The sequence below is a fragment of the Pleurodeles waltl genome, chromosome 6 (genome assembly GCF_031143425.1).
Source record: "Pleurodeles waltl isolate 20211129_DDA chromosome 6, aPleWal1.hap1.20221129, whole genome shotgun sequence".
Lineage (NCBI taxonomy): Eukaryota > Metazoa > Chordata > Amphibia > Caudata > Salamandridae > Pleurodeles > Pleurodeles waltl.
The window spans coordinates 946,621,924-946,637,883 of record NC_090445.1 but is presented as its reverse complement, the minus strand read 5'-3'; the positions used below and the strand labels follow the sequence as shown (position 1 = coordinate 946,637,883).

Below are 15,960 nucleotides of genomic sequence, written 5' to 3'. Positions count from 1 at the left end.
CTTGAGGTACTATAAAAGGTGGTTGTTTTCTTTCCGTTCTCAATTTCAGAGACGCGCCGAGCTTACAGTTTTAAAACGGCCGACATTATTAAAAACACTGAAATCCGCGGCTACCTACCTATAGGTGCATTCGCGGTATAAGAGTTAAAGTAATACTAGTTACTTTCATTAAAGGAAATGCTATGCGTAGTTGCTGTGCTGACTCCTACGTGCGTAGGTCTGATTAACTTTTCTACTACTAACATGGAATCAGAGTAGTGGAGCGTTCTCTAAGAAATTTGCAGCGCGGTCTAGTCCCTACCCGTGCTCGACAAATCAAAATGTAGTCGCCCAGTGAAAAGGGGAGGGGTAGCGTCTGGTTGCTAGGCGACTGTTTAAGTTGTTATTTTGGGTGCACCTGATGATTTCGGGTGCTGCAGGGGTCGTTTTCACGGTTACATGCTTGAGAAGGGGAAAGCTGCTGACGCTCCGTTTTCGACCCCTCAAGGTACTCTCTTGTCATGTGTTTTTAGCTTACCTGTGTTCCTCAGAGGCGGACGCTGTGAGGTTTGTCCTGAGATGCACACCTAGCTAGTCTGTTTTTTTTCCGGACTCTTGAACATAAGTAGCTGTGAGTTTGCTGTATCAGAATTAGACAAATCCAAAAGCAGTGGCCTAGAGGTGGGCGAGCCAACAGATTAGCAGGACGAGCGGAGCCGAGATAAGGGTCTGGATGGTGTGTTAGAGCGCGTGAACGACCGGAGTCCTGAAAATGTTTGCCACTTAATTCATATAAAAAACGTATCATAAACTATGATAAAGTATTTTTAGGGTTGAGTGTACAAGCGCTCGGACCCCTGTTGTAATCTCTCTGTGGGCTTTCATCCGTGCCCACTGCACGCCCATCACTTTCATTGGTTCGTGGGCGTGCCTTTAAAAAATCCCCTTATTTTAATTGTGAAAGGCATGCGTACGTCATGCCTTTTCCCGGTATTTAGCCCTCCTCGAGCGCACCGTCCAACTAATGAAAACATACTTTCATTATGTACAACTGTTTTACTTTTCATTTTCAATTTATGTGGCCAGAAAAGCCCGGTTAGGACTTTACAACGCCAACATCTCTTAAATCGAGCAAAAGCGAGACCCATTAAATTGGAAATGCTTGTTTTAATGTTATCATTATGTCGCATTTTAGCACTGCAATGAGAAGGACTTATTAAAAGTGACAGCATTTAAACAACCAATCATGCCCCAACCACCACCCTCGCGACAGTGTCCTTAGTAAAATAGGAGGTAAAGACAGATGTCATGTGAATACTGTATGTGGCCCAGATTCTTAAAATAGTGCATCAGTATAGCCTCTGAAATCATCACAATAGGATTTGTACAGCTCGTATTTTGAACTAGTGCATTTTCAAGATGCTTTCATAATGGATAATAAAGAAAAATCAATTATCAGAATAATGAAATATTTGCCTAAGATCACACAAGTTTGGTTAAGTGGGGAAGTTGTGGTTAATCCAGGTTTTTGCTTCCCCTTTTTACCTGAAATGCGAATGCTTTGTTTTGACCTCTTTGTGCATAAGGGTGGAGCGAGGGTGGCAGCCACAAGCCATTATCAAGCTCTGCTCCTTATAGGTTTGTGGTTCCAGTTGGACCTCGAGTTGAGATGAGCCAGAGCCAGGCTCAAGCTTTTTACAACTTGCACACCTCTGCAGTGGCTTCCAAGTACCATGTAACGCCTCTAGTTACCCCTAGTTTTTTGGCCCTAAATGCTTTGCATGTTCTGATTCAGAGTTCCTATTTTTTTTTTGTAGGAAACAATAAGTACACGTTCCATATTGGAGGCTTCAATGCATTATTTTGGGGCGCATCCCAAATAGTTTAAATTCACTTGACAGGTACGCATGTTTAAGGGTGGTTCAGCAAATCAATGGAAGTAGTGTTGTTTTGTGTGTTTTTGTTTTAAAGGCTACTCCTACTCCTGGTTTATGTAAAAATGTGCAGTCTATCGCCACATCTGCCCAAAAGTTTATTTGGTAGGTGGAGATGTTTACCTTTACACTGACAGACGTTGGAGTAATACGTTTTTTGATTCTCTTCTTGTTATGCTGTTGTTTTGATATCGATAAATCAGTACAATTGTGTTTAAGAATAACACTTTGTACTGCTTCACAGCACTTCACTTTAGTTCTGCTATTTCATCTGCATAACTAAAATACTTTTATGGACTGGAATAAATAAATTAATGTCTTTTGGATATAGTGATGTTACAGAGAATAGCTCTCCAGGAATATTTAAACATACCCATTTTTATAGTTTTAATTATTGCACCCAACGTTAGTTTCCATAATGTCTCTCCTGTAAATTCGAAATAAAACAAGGGAAGGGATTATTCACAATTACATTTCAAATAAATTATTTGACATATGCTGTATAAGATGCAGAGCATGGTAGGGGCGGTACATTGTGTTGTGAAAGGTTACTGAAAACAAAATGTAGAAAGGCAGTGCGATGAACCTCCAACTAGACTGCACACCTACTGCAAAAAAAAAAAAAAAAGCGTTTTCTAGCCAATATTGTGACTTGAGGACAGTCTCGGCTGGTGACGAGTCAACGTTTCGATGCTTGGCGGAAAGGATACAGTTCAGGATAAAGTCGTCTAGCTAACACAAAAATAAAATGACAGACCTCCTATGAAATTATTTGTAAATTGATCACGATGGGCTCAATTTGAAATGACATATGGTTCAGTAGGTGAAAAGCGAAATACTGCTAAGTAATAAGTAATGTTTCATCAATGCTGGAACGGTGCTCCATGAAAAGACCGTTCGTGTTATTACTGCAAAAAGCTGATTTTGAAATGTAAGTACACACAGTTCCATGGTAAGTCTGCGCATGAATTGTGTTTTATATGGGACAATTCGACAATTATGAAGGTATATGAGGGATCTGTAAGCGCACTCACTGCTTGATTCTTTCAAAAATATAAAAGTGCAAGAACACAATTGTGTACTTTTGTTGTGCTCTCGCACCACCTCCTCAGAAAACAATCCAGACAGCACACTGCTCCTCACTGCAGATAAACAGGTCTAGCACCCAGCGAGGAGTACTGACGCTGTTAGGATATTTTTGTTATCCTCAGAAAAATCCAAAGAGTGCCAAGCTCATCACTGGGGCTCAGACACAAACACACTCCTCTGCGCCCTAGCAAGGAGCACGTTCGTAGTTTGTATTTATTCTTAGCCCCAGAAAACATCGATAGTACCTGGTTCCTTGCTGGGGTGCTGAGACGCACCGAAAGCACACTCTCACCACAGCAAAAAGCATGGACACAGTTTGGATATATTCCTAGCCTCAGAGAAAATGCAAACAGGACTCCGGTCCTTGCTGGGAAACACATTCGCTCATGCACCCCAGTGGGTAATCTGGCCCCTATGTGGATTTTTTCTTAGTTTAGGGGAAAATCCAGACAGTGCCCATCTCCTTACTGGGGCAAAGAAATGAATGTCTGGGGTCATCTGGTATCTTGGAAAACCTACAGTCCCCAAACATTTTGAACACTAAACGCCATGAGGAATCCTGTATGGTGTGAAAACCCCACGCATAGGAGCCCACACCAGTTTAGAAAAATAGAGTAAACTTTAATAAATAAAACAAGACAAAAAATCCACTTGGTGGAACCCAAGTTATGACTTTTAAAAGATTTTAGTGAAAAATAGCCCTAAAAAAGTTCAAAGTGCCATCTAGGGATTTCTATTCCTGCTGGAAAGTTACACTTTCAGGCTGACTGCAATGGAGCGCAGGTTGGCTACAGCCACTAGGTTGGTCCCGCTGAAGTTTACCTTTTCAAATCCGTTCCAAGAGTCCAGTTTGTGATGAAAGGGGCTGTGAGAAGCAGGTGAGGGGGTTGCAAGAGTCTTTCTGGGTTGCTCAAAAAGCAGGGCGGGCTTTGCGGGCCGGCATGCTGGGGCTTTGCACTGGTGGTTCTCTGCTAGCAATCGATCCTCTAGTTTTCAGAGGAGGCTGTCGGAGCTTTGCATTGAATTGAGGTGCGAGCAGTGAGATCTTGGTGCGAACAGGCCCATTCGTGGTCACGAAGAACCTGATAGTTTGAAGACAATCTCCTGAGACACACCAAGTGTGCAGGACCTGCGGAGCACCACTTGAAGGTTAGGAACTCACTGCAGCGGGGTCCAGGGGCTGGTGCAGGATGTTGGGAGCCTTTTGTACCAGTGAGGCTCAGATCAGGAGGCCCACTGACGAGCCACAGAAGTCACTCGGGTGTCCTGAGTTCAAGGGTGAAGTTGCAGGTCCAGTTCCCTTTTCACCCAGGAACGAAGGCAGCAGGTCAGCACAGCAGGACACCAGTTCTTTTTGAGTAGCAGTCCAGCAGAGTGGCAGTCCTTACAGCAGTCCTTCCTGGCAGAGTATCCACAGGTCCAGAAGTATACTAAAGAGTGGGTGTCTGAAGTCTAGAATTTATATCTAGTGGGGCCTTTGAAGTGGGGAGAAGCTTCTCGAGACATGCCTCTGAAGTGTACAGGTACCCTGCAGCCCTGGCTCCAGACTAACTACAGGTGGTATGCAGCCACCGGCTGTTCAAGTATAAGAAGGGCTGGGCCCAGCTCCTCCCTCCCATCCTACCAGTGATTGCCCTTATAGTCACACTTAAGCTCCCCACTTTGTGTGGCTCTCTACAAGGAATACACACAGCCCAACTGTCAAGTACACCCAGTTAAGTGACCCAAAGAGAGGCAGCAGTCACCAAATGGCTAAGGCAGTAAATTACCAACTTTCTTAAAGTGGCATTTTCAGAACTGTAATTTGAAATCCGACTTCACCATAAGTTAGGATTTTTCATTATGATTCCAGAGACACCAAACATGGTTCGGTCACCTGTTCCCATTTGGAAATTAAATTTATAAAATGTAATAAAGTAATTCCAGTGTTATTCAATGGAAGAGGTAGACCTTGCACTAATGAAAAACACATTAAGAGGTTTTCACTACCAGGACATATACAACTTAAAAGTACATGTCTTACTTCTTAAATCCATTATGGCTTTCCCTCTGGGCTGTCCAGGGCCTACCCTATGGGTGACATATCTATTAAAAAGGAAAATTTGAGCCTGGCAAAAAGGTTTACTATGCCAGTTTAACACTGCGTGCACTCAGGTTGCAATAACAGGCCTGATGCATGTTTAAAGTGGTACTAAAGTGGGAGGCACAATCAGTGCTGCAGCCCCACAAGTAGCATTTAATTTACAGACCCTGTGCACAGGTAGCGCCACTTTACTAGGGACTTTTAAGTAAATTAAATATGCTGAGTGGGTATAAGCCAATTTAAAATGTTTTAAGGAGAGGGCAAAAGTACTTTAGCACTGGTTAGCAGTAGTAAAAGGTGCAGAGTGCTAAGTCCAACAAAAATGAATACAGTAAAAAAAGTAGGTGGAATGAAGGCAAAAAGGTCGGGATGACCCTGCAGAAAGGATCAACAGTGGGAAACTGCAAAACTCCACCCAGTATTCCTCCCTTCCTGCCAATAAAAATAGTATCTCATATGTGGGTGGGTCTATTACAACTGACAGGAAGAGGCCAAATAAGTGACGTGTGAAGTCACTATATTGTCAATATGGTCCTTACATGGTCCCAGTTTTGGTCTATACCTACCCTGTGTAATATGCCCACTGCCACATAGGATTCTCTTTTTATGGGAAGAGATGTGGGAACATTAGATGGTAAGACATTTGCCATCTGCCTGAAGTTCCGGAGCTAGTCTGTCACAGAAAAAAGAAAAACATTTCTTTTGTTTTTTAATGCCTCCATACCTTGACATTGCAAGCCAATTCTGGGTAATAAAACATGTTGGGAGTGATGTAATCCACATAACCATGGTTGTCCAAGGCTTCAGGTTTCAGACATGGCTTGGGTTGGTAGGTTTTCATGGCTTCCAACCTACTTTGCTCCACTGCAGCTGGCAGCTGGCAGCTGTCATCCCCGATTGAACCTACCCCCAATAAAAGCATCCCCTGGTGGCTTATGTGTGGATCCCTTCTCAAACCTGAGGAGGGAGAACTGGCATCCAGCAATAGAAACCTTAGTGTGTGTGTATGTATGTGTATGTATATGTATACATATATATGTATGTATGTATGTATGTTTCTTTTTAGCCCAGGCAAAATATATGCGACCAAAAGACATGTACCCCCCCAATCAAGGTCATTGTTGTGGGAAAAGTGGTAAAAACTGGTAAAAACGAACAAACCTTATATTCAGAGCGTTCTACTGGGGACCATTTATGGAAAATGAGATTGACTTGCCTCAACGGATTCCTTAGTTCAAACAAAAATAGAAAATATATTTCCATAAAGTCCTGACCCTGTTATCACTCATTAAATAACTGCCCCATAAGCAGTGAGTGTGCCACAAGTTTGTGACCTGTGCTAACATTACATAAGTGATTGTGGAGAGTACAATCTCTATGAGCATGCATGCATATTTAGTACTGCCTGACTGCAGACAGTCAGGGAAATATTTCCTTGGTAAGCGTTCCATAATATGTTTCTCCATTAGAGAAATGCAACAAAGTAATGAGTAAATTCATAAAAAAATGAAAACCTCGTCATATTTTTTTATTATAACTTCAGGCTGCAGTGAGGTATTGATGTGGGCTTTGTATCAATAGATAGCACTGAATGTGCCCCAAAAAAACGTAAGCCCTCATTATGACCTTGGCAGTCGTTGATAAAGTGGCAGTAATACCGCCAAATTATGACCATGGTGGAAAGATCTACAAAATACATCCAATGTACCACACAGACCAAACAACAGCCACCACGGCGGTAGCCGGATACTGCCAGGCAGAAGTCAATGTTCCGCCCACCATATTAAGACCCTGCAAACTGCCACCTTTTCCAGGGCGGTACCAACGACATCCAAAGCCTGTCGGAAACTGAGCTCAGAAGTCAAAGGATTCCCCTTTGGAGACACAAGGAAGAAGCACGCCGTCATGGAGCCCGAACTGCATGTTTTTCCGATGACATTCAACGTACTGCTCCACCACAAACGCCAACGCTGGCGAAGATGACAACGGTGAGTACAGCCGCCTAGCACACAAGGGAGGGGGGAGCAAAACGTCAGTGACACACTCACGCACAACACACACCCCTCACACACACACACACACACCATACACACAACCAGCTGCACAAGAAAAACAAATAATCCCCGTAAATCGGCTGAATAATGCAAGGACAAAACGATTTCGCCAATGTGTTTGTAATAAGATCAACACAGTAGAAATAATAAGTTATCCAATGTAACAGATATATACAAATTTACAGAAAAAGGGACACTGCCCAGTCCTCAGTTCGCGTGGGCCACATGGCCACAGGCCAAAGTCCAAGGCGCTCCTTGCCACCTGCTTCAACATGGAGAGAACATTGCAGGGGCATCAGTTGGTAAATAGGTAGGCATCTCAGGGAGACGGGGGGCACCTCAGCCAGGAGATTAAACAAGACCACTGGTACAGGAGGGGGGGGAAACATTCCCTGTGCTTGATCCTGGGGCGTGATGGGCCACAGTCTGTTGAGTGGGTGTCTTGCCCACTGGTTCTGGATGGGGCAGGCTGCACAGCAGCCCATGGAGGCAGGATTACTTAGCGTCTGCCGGCGGTGATGGCTGCACGGTGGTGCTGCTGGTGGGGGGCGGCTCCTGCACCCTTGGACGGCTGCACAGTGGTGGGGCTGCTGGTGGGGGGAGGCCCCTGCACATCCCTGCACCCTCAGACGGATGCACATTGGTGTTGCTGCTGGTGGGGCGGAGGCTCCTGCACATCCCCTGCACCCTCAGATGGATGCACAATGGTAATGCTGCTGGTGGGGAGAGGCTCCTGAACATCCCCTGCACTCTCGGACAGATGCACAGCCATGGTTGGTGGTGGAGGCTCCGTCACAGCTGCTGGTGCAGGCTCCTTGCCCTTCCTGCCTGCTGGTGCAGGCTCCTTGCCCTTCCTGCCTTCTGGTGCAGGCTCCTTGGCCTTTCGCTGAGTGTGGATGTGGCTGGGAGGGAGGTGGTGGAGGGAGAGACAGTGGAAATAGTGGATGTTGTGTCTACAACTGGATGGTGTTTGTGTGAGTGCCTGTGGGATGAAGTGTGGTGCTTGTGTTTGCATGTGATACTCCTGGGTGTTGTCCTGTGTGCATGCCTGTCTGTATGTGTGCCTGGGATAGGTTGGGGTTGAAGGGAATGGGACTGGGCAGTGGAAGTTGGAGGGGGAGGATACAAACAGGGACAATGGCTGCCATGAGGGAGGAGGCCAGAGCCTGAATCGATCTCTGTTGGGCCTCCAATCCAGTGTGAATGCCCTCCAAGAATGCATTAGATTGTTGCATCTGGGCTGCCAGCCCCTGGATGGCGTTCACAATGGTTGACAGCCCTGCAGAGATGGATCTCAGGAGGTCAATAGCCTCCTTACTCAGGGCTAACTGGGGCAGGGCCTGAGGTGCCTGGGGCGAAGGAGATGCCCACCCTCCTGGGTGAGCGGGCAGGGGCAACTCGCTGAGGGGCTACTGGTAGGGTGATGCTGGTACGGGGGTGTGGCGGATGTACCTGTAGCTGGGGTGGTCACAGAAGGATCCGCCACCACCAGGGAGCTTCCATCGGAGGAGGTATCTGTGTCTGAACTGTCCCCTCCAGTCTCCGCCGTGGTGCTCCCCTCGCCCTCCGTACCACTGGTGCCCTCTCCGTCGGTGGACTCTGCCTCCTGGGTTCTGTGGGATGCAGCTCCCTCCATCGCCGGTGCCTCTGCTCCTCCGCCAGATGATGCCAATGCACATAAGGACAGGATGACAAAACAAGAAAGGGGGGGACGAGACAAAGGATACACTGGGTCAATGGCTGAACCAACACCACAGTTGGCGTACACAGCACACTCACACCCAGGGAACAGCCCTACACACTATGCATTGACCTACCAGAGAAATAGCCTGCCACCAAGGTATGGGAAGGAGCACACACCGCCAAATGCAGCACACCTGGGAACCGCGCAGCCCTGACCAGTATTGGATGCCTACGAGCTAGGTAGCAGGATTATCCCTTCAGAACCCTAGCCACCAGGGAACCTACGCTGCAATGTCACCCCTGGCCTAGGGGTACCCACTGACACACATCCACCACCCGTATACCACCCTACTATGCGTAATTTGTAATGATGGGCACTGTGCTCACTCCCTTGTGGCTTCTGTGATGCCCTCAAGCGCCCATCCAGCTCTGAATAGGCCACCGCCAGTATGCGGGCCATCAGGGGGGTCAGGGTTCGACAGGCAACCCTTCCTCATTGGAGGCCATCCCCAGCTGTGCCTCCGCCATCTTCCGTGCCCAGCGTCTCAGGTCTTCCCACCGTTTGTGACAGTGGGTGCTCTGCCTGCCATAGACCCTCAGGGTCCGCGCCTCACTGGTGATGGCACACCATATACCCTTCTTTTAATGGCGCTGACCTGCAAAGGCAATACACACAGGAAAATACCATTGGACAGTCCTGCCTGTTAAACATATGGCCTACCATTACCTCACTTCCACCTGTCCCTCCACACAGGACAGGCGGATGCCATTTCGGGGGGGGGGGGGGCAAGCCCTGGAATAATGCTGCGTCACAAGAAAAAATTAGCACATACTGGGCAAAGCACACTGACCTGTTTACAGGATGCAAACTACTGTTGTAGCTCCATTCTTCAGTTTGTGACTGGCTCCTCACTCTTTTGTCCCTTTGATTGCTACTGCTCCGGATGAATAGGAGATGGAGACCTGCCCCCGTGTACAGACCTCTGGTGGACTTGGCAACACTAGAGGACAGACAGATTATCCTCACCTACAGACTTGATAGGGCCACAATCACAGAGCTGTGTGCCCAGTTGGAACCTGACCTGATATCTGTCACCCCACTGGGATCCCCCTCTTGTGCAAGTGCTATCAGTACTCCATTTCCTGGCAACTGGTTCTTTCCAAGTGACAGTGGGCTTGGCAGCAGGAATGTCATAGCCAATGTTCTCAAACGTGCTGACAAGAGTGTTGTCTGCCTTTATAAAACACATGTGCAGATACATTGTTTTCCCCCAGGTTGAGGATTTGGCAACTGTGAAGGCAATGGGACATATCCCCAACATAATTGGGGCAATTGATGGTACACATATTGCATTGTTTCCCTCCCTCCTGGCAGAATAAACAGGTGTTCAGGAATCCAAAGAGGTTCCGCTCCATAAATGTTCAGATGGTGTGCTTGGCAGACTAATACATCTCCCACGTCAGTGCTAAGTATCGTGGGTCAGTGCATGATGCCTTTGTCCTGAGGAATAGCAGCATCCCGAATGTGATGGCCCAACTACAGAGGCACAGGATGTGGCTAATAGGTGAGCCCTGGTTCCCACCCAGTAGATGTTGGTGTATGGGTATGGTGTGGGCCATATAGGATAGTGTGTGGCTAAATGTTGTCCTTCAGTATTTGCAGGTGACTGGTTACCCAAACCTATCATGGCTGCTGACCCCTGTGAGGAATGCCAGGACTAGGGCAGAAAAACGTTATAATGAGGCACATGGGCGAACCAGAAGGATTATTGAGAGAATCTTTGGCCTCTGAAGGCCAGGTTCCGGTGCCTCCATCTAACAGGTGGTTCCCTGTGCTACTCACTAAAGAAGGTCTGCCAGATAGTGGTGGCATGCTGCATGTTGCATAATATGGCCCTCAGACGCCATGTTCCATTCCTGCAGCAGCAGGTGGAGGCTGGAGATGCCCGTGTGGCAGCAGTTGGCCCTGTGGACAGTGAGGATGAGGATGAGGAGGATGAGGACCACAGATCATATGTGATCCGACAATACTTCCAATGACACACAGGTAGGACAGTGTTACTTCACATTTCAATGACTGTGGTTGTAATTTGTGTGGCAATTGCATGCTGATATTTTCCACTTCTATGCCCACTTACTATTCCCTCTGGCAATTCATTTTGCAAATGTTGGTGATTTGACACATACTCCTGGTGTGATCACTACAGCCAGCTACAGGTCATAGTCAGTGCTCATTCTCTTTACAGTTGATTTGCAATGTTTGTACCTGTATCAATGAGTACATAGTTGATGTACATGACATACTCCAAATGGATTTTTTTAAAAGGGTGTTTATTGAAGTGCTAATACATAGAGGGGCAAGTGCAATGGAATGGGGTGATGATGGCGGAAAGTTCAGGGTATTGTTCCAGTCTGTTTGTAGCACAGCTGCATTGTCCAAGGGGACATAGGTAGGGGAGCAATGGCAGTTCAAGGTGGACAGGATGACTGAGTGGGACACAAGGGTGACAATCAGGAGAGTCATTTCCTGGCGGGGTCTTGGCCAGTGTCTCTGGCTTCTGTCTGAATCGTAGGGAGCGTTTGCGGGGTGGTTCACCTTCTGTAAGGGGAGGGGTGCTGCTGGCCTGTGAGTCCTGTGGCGGGGCCTCCTGCCCACTAGCAGCAGCGGAGGTGGAAGGCTGTTCAGATGTCTGGCAAGTGGCAGGGGCCCGCTGGTGTGAGACTGCCTCCCTCATAATATTGGCCATGTCTGCCAGCACCCCTGCTATGGATATCAGGGTGTTGTTAATGGCCTGCAAGTCCTCCCTGATCCCCCCCCGGTACTGTGCCTCCTGCAGCTGCCTGTTCTCCTGCACGTTGTCCAGGATCTGGCCCAATGTTGATAAGTTCCCAGGATCTCAGCTAGTGAAGCTGGAGAGTCGGTTCCCTGGGCCTGTCCTCCCCCTGGCGCACAGCAGTCCTCCCAGTGTCCCTGGTGGCCTGTGCCTCTGTCCCCTGAACAGTGTGCCCACTGCCACTGACCCCAGGTCCCTGATAGTCTTGAGGGCGAGTTGTGCCCTGGGGTCCCTGTAGAGGTGGACACACTGCTGATTGACGTGTCCTGGGGACGGAGGTATGGGTACGCTGGGTGGGTGCTGGTATGTTGGTTCCTGATGGGGGAGGCTCTGTGGTGCTGTGTGACTGGGCCTAGGTAACCGCTGTCCAGTGGTCCCTGATGGGCCATCCCAGTAGGCCATCCAGATCCTGAAGACCAGAGTTGCTGTCATCACTGTGGGCTCTTCAGTTGGGGGACTGGATAGTGGTGGTACCTCCTCTCCACTGACATTGGCTGGGGTACCGGTGGAGATGTAAATGATGTGTTATGGTTTCTGTGTCTGGCATATTGTACATCTGTGGCTTCCCCTCTATGGTTGGATTTGCCCTGCCATCTTTCACTTGCGTCTGTTAGTGTATGGTGGGATAGTTAATTCTCTATAGTGTGTATGCTTTAGTGATGTGTGTCCATGCAGGGCTGTGAGGGGTGTCCATGCATTGGTACAGCATGCAGGGCTTGGCATTTGGATGAGTGGGTTGTGATGGTGGGGTGTGTGGGATGTAGTGGAGTGATGGGGGTGAGGGTGAGGGTATGTGATGGCATGCAGGTAGGGGGGTGATAATAGTAGAGAGTTGACTTACCAGAGTCCAGTCCTCCTCTGACTCCGGCCAGGCCCTGAGGATGCAGTATTGCCAAGACTTGCTCCTCCCATGCTGTGAGTTGTGGGGGAGGAGGTGGGGACCACCAGCAGTCCTCTGTGTAGCGAACTGATGTCTTGAGCTGTGGAATGTACATTCCCCCGTAGGTTCATCTACCTCTTTCTGATGTCATCCCTAGTTCTGGGGTGCTGTTCCACGGTGTTGACCCTGTCCACGATTCTCCACCATAGCTCCATCTTCCTACCTATAGATATCTGCCACACCTGTGCTCCAAATAGCTGTAGCTCTACCCTGACAAGTTCCTCCACCATGACCCTTAGCTCCTCCACTGTGAAACGGGGGTGTCATTGTGGTGCCATGGGTGTTGTGTGAGGTGTGTTGGGAGGGTGTGTTGAGTAATGTGTTGGGGTGTGTGATGTGGAGTGCGTGAGTGGTGTATAGGTGTGAATAGTGTGTGGCCCTAGTTGTGTCTATGGTCTTGGTGTTTCTCTGCTGGCAATGGTTTGTAATCGTAGAGGGTTGTGGGTACTGTGGGTGTGTGTTTTATAGTGGTGTGGGTGTGGTGTGTGTATGGGTGTCAGGTGTGTGTTGTTTGAATTGTCCAATGTAGTGTTATTTTGTTTGTGTGTGCCCATTTTGAGCGCGGCAGTATGTACTGCCAATGGTTTACCGCCATTGAATGTCCGCCGTGGTGATTCATGGGTCACATTGTGGTGGGCGTTGTTCTGTTGGCGTAACGTTGTGGGTTTTGATACCGCCAGTTTATCACTGACTTTTGGTCTGGCAGATTTGTGTATGTTGCTGAATACTGACTGTAGGAAGTTGGCTCTGTATGTGCTATTTCAAAGTAAGGAATAGCATGCACAGAGTCCAAGGGTTCCCCTTAGAGGTAAAATAGTGGTAAAAAGAGATAATACTAATGCTCTATTTTGTGGTAGTGTGGTCGAGCAGTAGGCTTATCCAAGGAGTAGTGTTAAGCATTTGTTGTACATACACATAGACAATAAATGAGGTACACACACTCAGAGACAAATCCAGCCAATAGGTTTTTATATAGAAAAATATCTTTTCTTAGTTTATTTTAAGAACCACAGGTTCAAATTCTACATGTAATATCTCATTCGAAAGGTATTGCAGGTAAGTACTTTAGGAACTTCAAATCATCAAAATTGCATGTATACTTTTCAAGTTATTCACAAATAGCTGTTTTAAAAGTGGACACAGTGCAATTTTCACAGTTCCTAGGGGAGGTAAGTATTTGTTAGGTTAACCAGGTAAGTAAGACACTTACAGGGCTTAGTTCTTGGTCCAAGGTAGCCCACCGTTGGGGGTTCAGAGCAACCCCAAAGTCACCACACCAGCAGCTCAGGGCCGGTCAGGTGCAGAGTTCAAAGTGGTGCCCAAAACACATAGGCTAGAATGGAGAGAAGGGGGTGCCCCGGTTCCGGTCTGCTTGCAGGTAAGTACCCGCGTCTTCGGAGGGCAGACCAGGGGGGGTTTTGTAGGGCACCGGGGGGGACACAGGTCCACACAGAAATTTCTCCCTCAGCAGCGCGGGGGCGGCCGGGTGCAGTGTAGAAACAAGCGTCGGGTTTGCAATGTTAGTCTATGAGAGATCTCGGGATCTCTTCAGCGCTGCAGGCAGGCAAGGGGGGGATTCCTCGGGGAAACCTCCACTTGGGTAAGGGAGAGGGACTCCTGGGGGTCACTTCTCCAGTGAAAGTCCGGTCCTTCGGGTCCTGGGGGCTGCGGGTGCAGGGTCTCTCCCAGGCGTCGGGACTTTAGGTTCAAGGAGTCGCGGTCAGGGGAAGCCTCGGGATTCCCTCTGCAGGCGGCGCTGTGGGGGCTCAGGGGGGACAGGTTTTGGTACTCACAGTATCAGAGTAGTCCTGGGGTCCCTCCTGAGGCGTCGGATCTCCACCAGCCGAGTCGGGGTCGCCGGGTGCAGTGTTGCAAGTCTCACGCTTCTTGCGGGGAGCTTGCAGGGTTCTTTAAAGCTGCTGGAAACAAAGTTGCAGCTTTTCTTGGAGCAGGTCCGCTGTCCTCGGGAGTTTCTTGTCTTTTCGAAGCAGGGGCCGGCCTCAGAGGATGTCGAGGTCGCTGGTCCCTTTGGAAGGCGTCGCTGGAGCAGGATCTTTGGAAGGCAGGAGACAGGCCGGTGAGTTTCTGGAGCCAAGGCAGTTGTCGTCTTCTGGTCTTCCGCTGCAGGGATTTTCAGCTAGGCAGTCCTTCTTCTTGTAGTTGCAGGAATCTAATTTTCTAGGGTTCAGGGTAGCCCTTAAATACTAAATTTAAGGGCGTGTTTAGGTCTGGGGGGTTAGTAGCCAATGGCTACTAGCCCTGAGGGTGGGTACACCCTCTTTGTGCCTCCTCCCAAGGGGAGGGGGTCACAATCCTAACCCTATTGGGGGAATCCTCCATCTGCAAGATGGAGGATTTCTAAAAGTTAGAGTCACTTCAGCTCAGGACACCTTAGGGGCTGTCCTGACTGGCCAGTGACTCCTCCTTGTTGCTTTCTTTGTTCCCTCCAGCCTTGCCGCCAAAAGTGGGGGCCGTGGCCGGAGGGGGCGGGCAACTCCACTAAGCTGGAGTGCCCTGCTGGGCTGTGACAAAGGGGTGAGCCTTTGAGGCTCACCGCCAGGTGTCACAGCTCCTGCCTGGGGGAGGTGTTAGCATCTCCACCCAGTGCAGGCTTTGTTACTGGCCTCAGAGTGACAAAGGCACTCTCCCCATGGGGCCAGCAACATGTCTCTAGTGTGGCAGGCTGCTGGAACCAGTCAGCCTACACAGATAGTTGGTTAAGTTTCAGGGGGCACCTCTAAGGTGCCCTCTGTGGTGTATTTTACAATAAAATGTACACTGGCATCAGTGTGCATTTATTGTGCTGAGAAGTTTGATACCAAACTTCCCAGTTTTCAGTGTAGCCATTATGGTGCTGTGGAGTTCGTGTAAAACAGACTCCCAGACCATATACTCTTATGGCTACCCTGCACTTACAATGTCTAAGGTTTTGTTTAGACACTGTAGGGGCACAGTGCTCATGCACTGGTACCCTCACCTATGGTATAGTGCACCCTGCCTTAGGGCTGTAAGGCCTGCTAGAGGGGTGTCTTACCTATACTGCATAGGCAGTGAGAGGCTGGCATGGCACCCTGAGGGGAGTGCCATGTCGACTTACTCATTTTGTTCTCACTAGCACACACAGGCTTGTAAGCAGTGTGTCTGTGCTGAGTGAGGGGTCTCTAGGGTGGCATAAGACATGCTGCAGCCCTTAGAGACCTTTCTTGGCATCAGGGCCCTTGGTACTAGAAGTACCAGTTATAAGGGACTTATCTGAATGCCAGGGTGTGCCAATTGTGGATACAATGGTACATTTTAGGTGAAGGAACACTGGTGCTGGGGCCTGGTTAGCAGGGTCCCAGCACACTTCTCAGTCAAGTCAGCA

At 48.6% G+C, this 15,960-nt stretch overlaps 1 protein-coding gene across 2 annotated transcripts in view; it reads left to right on the top strand.

The window, feature by feature from the left end:
- Positions 1-392: 392 nt before the first annotated feature.
- The window catches only part of CFAP46 (cilia and flagella associated protein 46), a 1,580,346-nt gene continuing 1,564,778 nt past the window's right edge, over positions 393-15,960 (top strand). For both annotated transcript variants that reach the window (XM_069239769.1, XM_069239768.1), the window contains exon 1: positions 393-487. The gene's annotated coding sequence lies outside the window, so the exon portion shown is untranslated. The remainder of the gene's footprint in view (positions 488-15,960) is intronic.